Source organism: Peromyscus maniculatus, chromosome 12 (assembly GCF_049852395.1).
Source record: "Peromyscus maniculatus bairdii isolate BWxNUB_F1_BW_parent chromosome 12, HU_Pman_BW_mat_3.1, whole genome shotgun sequence".
Lineage (NCBI taxonomy): Eukaryota > Metazoa > Chordata > Mammalia > Rodentia > Cricetidae > Peromyscus > Peromyscus maniculatus.
This window is the reverse complement of record NC_134863.1, coordinates 46258378-46267592: the sequence shown is the minus strand read 5'-3', so window position 1 is coordinate 46267592 and position 9215 is coordinate 46258378. Positions and strand designations below refer to the sequence as shown.

The following is a 9215-nucleotide window of genomic DNA, read 5'->3' as shown; positions in this document are numbered from 1 at the left end:
GTGTTGGAGCAGGCCTTTAATCCCAGTTCTAAGGGGGCAAAGGTAGGCAGATGTCTGTGAGTTCGAAGCCAGCCTGGAACTCGTTCCAAGACAGTTGAGGCAACACAAACTCTGTCTTGAAAAACAAACAAACCAACAAACAAAACAGCCATTTTAAAGAACTTCCTGGCCAGATAGTGGTGGCACACGCCTTTAATCCCAGCACTGGGGAGGCTGAGGCAGGCAGATCTCTGTGAGTTCAGGACCAGCCTGGTCTACAAAGCTAGTTCCAAAACAGCCAGAATACATACAGAGAAACCCTCTCTTGAAAAACTGAAAAAATAAAATAAAATAAAAATTACTTAAAGTTGTTGAGATGGACCAGCAGGTAAAATGCTTGCCCTTTAAGCTTGCTGACCTGAGTTCAATCCCAGAACCCACGTAAGTGTGGAAAGCAAAGACAACTTCACATAGTAGTCCCCTAACCTCCTGTGCTTGCTGTGCTGTACACATTCTTGTACAGACACAAGGAGACATTATACACACAGAATAATAAATTTTTTTTAATTTTAAAACCACAAAGTGAAGATCACTGGAGGAAGATAACCAAGACTACCTCATAACTCCTGTGTGTGGGTCAGTGCACCACACACATGCATACACATTAAAAATAAAAAGTCTTTAGCTAAGGTTTTGTTTGTTTGTTTTTCTTTCTTTCTTTTTCTAATGCCGAATGTCGTCTATTGAAGGAGGGAGGAGTTCTTAAATACAGGCTTACAGCACAATGGGAGAACCCTGGAAGGCAGAAGTTCGCTACTGATGTTTTATCTATAGCTAAGGTTTTATATCTACCAATTTTAGGGAATACAGGTGACAAAGACGTGTCAAATGTCTCCACAGGAATGCAATTCACAAAAATTAACGTAAGGAACAAGACAAAACAAAACCAGCTCTAGCTGTATTCAAAGAGAGAAAAGGAGATGTATACAGGGCTGGCAGCACACATGATTTGCAAGGTCCAGTGTAACACCAAGGGGTTGGAAAAGGTGCCGTTAGAAGAACTAAATCTATTCTCTTTCTTCCTGAATGTGTTTCTCCATCTTCAGCAGCACTTTCTTTTTAATGTGATATTTTCTCACACCAAGACACAGAAGGGCAACCGCCTTTACTGCTGCCTAGGGACCTGATGATATGTCTGTTCAAAAGGCCCACTGGCTGATCCCTGATCTATCAGCTCCCTTTTTTGTTGTTTCTCTATGAAACAGCCCTAGCTGTCTTGGAACTAGCTCTGTAGCCCAGGCTGGCCTTGAACTCACAGAGATCTGCCTGCCTCTGCCTCTCAAGTGCTAGGATTAAAGGTGTGTACCACCACCGCCCAGCACTGTTTCACTTTTGTTGTTGTTACTGGTTTTTTTGTTTGTTTGTTTGTTCGTTGTTTTTGTTTTTGTTTTTTTGGAGACAGAGTTTCTCTGTGTAGCCCTGACTGTCTTGTAACTCCTCTGTAGACCTGGCTGGACTAGAACTCAGAGATCTGCCTGCCTCTGCCTCCAAAGTGCTGCGGTTAAAGATATGAGCCACCATGCCTAGTGTTCTCTCTCTCTCTCTCTCTCTCTCTCTCTCTCTCTCTCTCTCTCTCTCTCTCTCTTTCTCTCGGTTTTTGACACAGGATTTCTTTGTGTAGCTCTGGTTTTCCTGGAACTAACTCTGTAGATCAGGCTGGCTTGAACTCACAGAGATCTGCCTGCCTCTGCCTCCCGAGTGCTGGAATTAAAGGCGTTCACCACCACCTCCTGGACAGCCAGGGCTGTTATACAGAAACCCTGTCTCGAAAAAGCCAAAACAAATAAACAAAATAAGACATACAACAAAAGATGATATAACACCGGTGGTGGTCTACAGAGTGAGTTCCAGGACAGCCAGGAAATGAAAAAACAAAAAAAAAAAAAAAAAACCCAAACAAATAAAAAAGAGAGAGAGAAAGAGAAGGAGGAGGAGAAGGAGGAGGAGGAAGAAGAAGAAATACCATGAAGTCTAGAATTGCCTTAAGGGTTGGGGATTTAGCTCAGTGGTAGAGTGCTTGCCTAGCAAGTGCAAGGCCCTGGGTTTGGTCCACAGCTCTGGAAAAAAAAAAGACAAAAAAAAGGAATTGCCTTAAGACAACTTGAGAGGGTTACAGGTAGAGGCACGTGTGAGGAACTGGTTGGCCATGAGTGGGTAATATCTCATTCTACACCTGTCAAAATTAGCCTATTGAGGTGGAGTATAAGAGCAGTGGTTCGGGGCTGGAGAGATGGCTCAGAAGTTAAGAGCACTGACTGTTCTTCCAGAGGTCCTGAGTTCATGAGTTCAATTCCCAGTAACTACATGGTGGCTCACAACCATCTGTAATGAGATCTGGTGCCCTTCTGGCTTGCAGGAATATATGCAAGCAGAACACTGTAAACATAATAAAATATATATATAAAAGAAGAGTGGTTCCTGCTAGTTGGGAGTGGGAGTGACTGGTAAGGAGGGCACTTTGTGTGTTAATGGTAACATTCTATATTTGGGTTGGTTCTGGGCTAATTCACTTTGTCTAAACTTGGGAAATGTTCATTTAAAATTAGTTGATTTCACTGTACATAAATTTTACATCTAAGTGTTATTAGGGAGTCTCTTAGTTCTTTTCTGGAGCTAAGGAATCGGTCGGAAGGCTCACTTTAAGCAGAAGTTGATTTAACCTTGCAAAGCAAGCATTCCAAAGACAGATTGGCGTGGAGGGGACAGGAGGAGAGGGTGTCTGGGAGTTGTCAGCCCAGTCAGCTCTGCCTTGGGAGGTGTAAAGAAGGTTTATGAATATTTATGAGGCGGTTAGCATATTCATGATAATGCTTTTTCCCTTCCCAAATCACGGCTGACGGGACCTCCCTTTTATGGTTTTCCTCTTCCCCTGTTTGTCTAGAAACGCCCATAGGAGTGGGGATGGCAGCAGTAATTGGACATACACATCCCTCCTCGGGGTATGTGTGTATCTTATGTGGCAGGAACAAGCTCCTGACCATTGGACATAGCACTAAGATGCAGCTGTGGTTTTCTTGGTTATCTTCTTTTTTGTTTTATTTTTGTTTTGTTTTGTTTTTCAAGACAGGGTTTCTCTGTGTAGCTTTGCGCCTTTCCTGGATCCCGCTCTGTAGACCAGGCTAGCCTTGAATTCCCAAAGATCCGCCTGCCTCTGCCTCCCGAGTGCTGGGATTAAAGGCTTGCGCCACCACCGCCTAGCTCTTGGTTATCTTTTAATTATCTAATTCTTAAAAAGATTTTTTTGAGATTTATTTATTTGAGTGTACGAGTGTCTTGCCTGTATGTATGTCTGTGTACCATATGCACGCAGTGCCCATAAAGGCCAGAAGAGAGCATTGGATCCCCTTGAATTGGTATTTCAGATAGCTGTGAGCCACCCTGTGCGTACTGGAAATCTAACCCATGTCCTTCGGAAGAGCAGTCAATGCTCTTACCTGCTGAGCCAACTCTTTGACCCTCTTTTATTTTATTGTTTATTTTATTTTATTTTGAGACAGGGTCTCTCTATGTAATCCTGTCCGTCCTGGAACTCACTATGTAGATCAGGATGACCTTGAACTCACAAAGATTCACCTGCCTCTGGCTCCTAAATGCTGAGATCAAAGGCATGTGCTATTATACCAAGCCCTTCTTCTTCTTCTTCTTCTTCTTCTTCTTCTTCTTCTTCTTCTTCTTCTTCTTCTTCTTCTTCTTCTTCTTCTTCTTTTTTAAATCACAAAAGGTCCCATGATTGGTCTCATGACTGTCAGTAAAACATTTTCCTTTAGTTTTGTTTTGTTTTTTGAGACAAGGTCTCTTTACATAGTCCTGGCTGTCCTGGAACTCTGTAGACCAGGCTGTCCTGGAACTCACAAAGATCTGCCTACTTCTCCCTCCTGAATGCTGGGATTAAAGACATGCACCACCATGCCCGGCTCATTTTGTAATTTTTTGAATTTAGGTTTTATAATGAAAGTTGGCATAAAAAAAGATCAGAGCAAGGTGCTGGAGAGATGGTTCAGAGGTTAAGAGCACTGGCCATTCTTCCAAAGGACCTGAGTTCAATTCCCAGTAACCACATGATGGCTCATAACCACCTATGATGAGATCTGGTGCCCTCTTCAGGCATGCAGGCACATATGCAAGCAGAATAGTGTATATATAATAAAGAAAAGCTTTTAAAATAATTTATTTGTTCTTATTTTATGTACATTGGTGTTTTGCCTGCATGTATGTCTGTGTGAGGGTGTCATATCTTGGAGTTACAGATGGTTGTTAGCTGCCATGTGGGTACTGGAAATTGAACCCTGGTCCTGTGGAAGAATAGTCAGTGTTCTTAACCCCTGAATCATATCTCCAGCCTCCATAATGAATAAATTAAAAAAAAAATCAGAGCTTTGATGGTTGGTCCCCTGGTACCCCAACTCCATTGCTCAAGTCTGTCTTGTAAGTAACAGAAAGACTAGGGTCACATTCTAATGGTATTAATGGATTGTGGGAGACCAGCCCCCACACTTATTTACTCCAGGAACTCTTTTTTTTTTTTTTTTTTTTTTTACAGTTATCTCTGTCTATTTAATTGAAATAAAACTGGGATACAGCAGCTAGGTTTGGTGGCACAGGTCTGTAATCTCAGCACTCAGGGGACAGATGCAGGGGGATCTTGAGTTTGAGGGCAGTCTAGGCTATATAGGAAGATACTATCTTAAAAACACCCGACCAACCAATCAGGAAAAATTGGGATGCAGTAATAGATGGGATGTTTAATTATAGGATTGATTTATAAAATCTGCTATTATCCAAAGCAGTGAGAAATAGGAGCAGTATTTCAGATGCCTGTAAACTGTACCATAAAAAGTAAGGGACTTGCACAGGTAAGGACTTTTACCGTTGGTTGGTTGCCAATGTTCATTGACCGGGAATAAATAAAGCTGAACGTCAGTTAGAGTGAAGGTGTAACCCTTTCCTCCATCAAGCTGGTGGAGGTGCCTGATGGTTATCCATGGTAAGAACGCCCGCTTTGCAGGGGGAGGAAATCCTGAACCTATTCAGGACACCCCAGGAGAGGCTGAAAGAAGAGGCGTGTGCTCACAGTCTCCAGAAATTCCTCCTGCAGCTCCGCAGACTTCCTCGGGTTCTTTGTCGTCATGGAGTTGTTGCAGGTCCCCACGCTAGGCTGGCGAACTCCTCAAGCCAGCTTCTGGTTTTTTTCTGACAGGCAGCAGCTTCTGAGTTGTATTACTTTGAGTGTTACTGCAAATCCTTAACGTGTTTAGATGAACAGTTCATGTCATTGTCCTCCACCTTGGGGGCTAGCAGAGTAAGACAATGAGGAACAGTCAGAGGTTGGGGCGACTTGTCTATTCTGTTGATGGAGCAGTCTTGGGGGGAAGACCTCCTCGGCCAGCTGTCCATTCTTCTTCAACTTGCAGGCCTCGTGGTCTGGGGGTGAGATGGGGGGCTGTGTGGGCGGAGTATATCGTTACTCGGAGCCATCTTCTAGATTCAGAGGGTAACTGCGATCCGAATCGTAGGCGCTGAGGTCCCCACAGGTCACAAAGGGCACAATAATACGGGTGGGCCCATCCAGCTGGTTGAAATCGTACGAGTGGTCCAGCAGGGGTCTGGTCAGGTCCGGAATGAAGCCCTCAGGAGGGTCATAACCCTGACAAACAGCAAAGGCCTCCATGCTGGAGTTCCGGCTGCTCTTGGGCTTGGCACAGAGCACGCTGGAGAAGAAGACACGAAGCTGGCTGTAGAGAAGAGATACATCCCGGCCTCGGAATATCTTGGTGACAAAGCAGCCCCCTAGCTTCAAGACATGCGCAGCAATGTTGAGAGCAGCTAGCAGAAGCTGGGCCTGCATGTACTCATCGACATCATGGAGGCCAGTGACATCAGGAGCCCCGTCACACACTACTAGGTCGGCGGGGCAGCCCTCAAAGTGCTGGATGATCTCCTTGGCGGTGGAAAGCTGAGTGATGTCCCCCTGTATCTGTATCACACCTGCGAGTGGAGCCATAGCCTGCAAGTCCACAGCCACCACCTGACCGGAACTCGGGCCCCCAACCTTCTGGCTCAGCACTTGGCTCCAGCTGCCTGGGGCCGCACACAGGTCAACTGCTCGTTTCACACCTTGGAAGAGTTGGAATTCCTCATCCAGTTGAAGTAGCTTGAAGGCACTCCGGGCCCGCCAGCCATTCTCCTTGGCCAGGCGGTAGTAGACATCCCGTTTATCTTTTGACGTCCGTCCCATCTCACTCTGCTGATAGGCAGCGAGCTGACGCTATCCCAGAGGCTGTCGCAACGTGGCAAAGTTTGCAGTGTGAAACAGTTCTAGGAACTCTTGAGGAACGAGGGATAAGAGACTTAGTTAGAAATAGGGAGAGTAGCCGGGCGGTGGTGGCACACGCCTGTAATCCCAGTACTCGGGAGGCAGAGGCAGGCGGATCTCTGTGAGTTCAAGGCCAGCTCTACAGAGCTAGTCCAGGACAGGCTCTAAAGTACAAGAAAGAAAGAAAGAAAGAAAGAAAGAAAGAAAGAAAGAAAGAAAGAAAGAAAGAAAGAAAGAGAGAGAGAGAAAGAAAAAGAAAGAAAGAAAGAAAAGAAAGAAAAGAAAGAAAAGAGAATTGCTTTTATTGGTATAAAGTTTATTGTTATAAATAGTTATAACAATGCCAAGGGGTAGAGCAAAGGACCTCCCCCTTGCTAATTACAGTCACCTGGTACCCAGGCCCGTGGTCCAATCAACCTCTTATGCAGTCCTGCTGGGTACAGCCGCTAGGAAACCTGGTGGGCTCCAACCATGGATGCAGTTGTCTAGCATGCCTAAGGCCCCAGTACTGCAAAAATAAAAACAATCAACATTAAAAAAAGGAAACTAGATAATTTGTATTACCAATAAGTGCAATACATGCTGATCTATTTTAAGAAAGGTGTAGTCACCTATCCAAAACATGATTTATTGATAGATGAGTAGATATGTGATTAAAAAAAAAACAAGTATAAAATGTTGGTGATGAAATCAAAGTGATAAGTATATAAATGGCTGCTGTAAAGTTCTTTCAAAATTTCCTTTTGGCTTTTTCTATTTCAACAAACTAAATAAAGGGAGCCCTCTTCTGGAAGAATCCGATATTACAGCTTGGCTCAGACAAACACGGGGGAAAAGGAACGCTCTATGTTTCCCAAGGGCCTAGTATGCAATACTTGTCTATTCTTTTTCACAAACTCCGTTGGCCCATCCTCATGTGCCTAGTCTGTCCTTTTTGTTTAGAAAGACTTTTCCCTTTTCACTGGCTAAATTCTTACTTCCATTTTACTTCCTCTTGGATAAGGAACGGCAAATGTCTTCTGTAAAAGGCCAAATAGCTACACAGAAAAACCCGGTCTCGAAAAACCAAAAAAAAAAAAAAAAAAAAAAAAAGCCAAATAGCAAATACTTTCAGCCTTGTTAAGAGGAGAAGTTGGGCTGGAGGGATGGCTCAGAGGTTAAGAGCACTGACTGTTCTTCTCGGGGTCCTGAGTTCAATTCCCAGCAACCACATGGTGGCTTACAACCATCTGTAATGAGATCTGGTAGCCTCCTCTGGCCTGTAGACATGCAGGCAGAACATTGTATGCATAATAAATAAATAAATCTTTAAAAAAAAAAAGAGGAGAAGTTGACGATATCATGTTGGTACATATATGGCAAAGGGGAAAAAAACAAGTTTACACAGCATTCTTACTGACACCATTTCTAACATAATGAATACAGCTCTAAAAAACTTAACCTTTATTTTTATTTTATGTATATGGGTGTATGTACGTCTGCGCACAATGTGCAGCGAGTGACCACAGAGGTTACAAGAAGATGTCAGATGCCCTGGAGTTACAGACAGTTACCAGCAGCCATGTGAGTGCTGGGACTCAAACCCTGGTCCTCTGTAAGAGTAGTCAGTTCTCTTAACTGCTGGGCCATTTCTCCAGCCCTGAGTACAGCTTTTTTGTAAAAACAAATCTGCTAGCCTGTGAAATGGCTCATGGGATGAATCTCAGGCTGCTAGTCCTGACAGCCTGAGCTGGAGCCCTAAGGTCCACATAGTGGGAGGAGAGAACTGATTCTGTAAGTTTTCCTCTGATCTCCACACATGTGACATGGTACACATGCACACCTCCTCCTGCACACACACACACACACACACACACACACACACATACAAATGTGATCAAAAATTTAAAGCCTACTAATGGGAATTAAATTATTTTTTACATCTCTATCTTTTCAGAATGATTTTTTTGTTGTTGTTTTTTGTTGTTGTTTTTGTTTTTCGAGACAGGGTTTCTCTGTGTAGCTTTGTGCCTTTCCTGGAACTCACTTTGTAGACCAGGCTGGCCTCGAACTCACAGAGATCCACCTGCCTCTGCCTCCCGAGTACTGGGATTAAAGGCGTGCGCCGCCGCCGCCGCCGCCGCCGCCGCCGCCGCCGCCGCCGCCACCACCACCACCACCACCCGGCGAATGATTTGTTTTTTATATTTCAAAGTTGTTTATTGCCTGTCATCAAATTAATGTTTACTTGTCAGTCATGATATGGAATGTGATTTTACAAAGTTTTTCTTTGAAAAGCATTTTTGTGTGCAGATAGACTCCACACAATTTTGATAACAACCTGAGCATGTAAGTTGGCATATTAATTGTTGTACCCACTTGAGACACAAGAGAACGCCACTCAATGAAGGTCAGGTTAAGAGTCCCTTATTTGTTGGAGGTCCAGAGCAGGCTTTGACGGAAAAGAACTCTTGGTCCAGAGAAAAGCAGGGTAGGGTTTATAAAGCCAAACCCCACAATCACATCATGCCAGAGGCAGGCCAGGGTGTAGCCGATTTAATTGTCTGAGTTGAGTTGATTAAAACAATGTTTTGTGTTGTGAAGCAATGGTGTTCCCAGGAGTGCAGGGGCAGCTGCCTGAGAATGCAGTGCTCAGCAGGATGTGGTTAGTGGGGGCTGGGAGGATGGGTTCGCTCAAACTAGGACAAGACGATGTCACCTTGGGCGATTCATTACATGGGAGTCAGTAACAGAAATATAGTATTTGGTTTGAACAAACAAGCTGGGAAGAACATTAGGATACCTTTGGATTTTTGATGACACTAGTTACTGTTAATTTTTGTCATATTGTAATAAAACTGTTACTCTTTATCTTAGCCTTGGT

General features: G+C 44.0%; 1 pseudogene; it reads right to left on the bottom strand.

Annotated features, from left to right (window-relative positions):
- Window positions 1-4761: 4761 nt before the first annotated feature.
- Window positions 4762-6311, bottom strand: LOC102927202 (tRNA (cytidine(32)/guanosine(34)-2'-O)-methyltransferase pseudogene; annotated as a pseudogene).
- Window positions 6312-9215: the final 2904 nt, after the last annotated feature.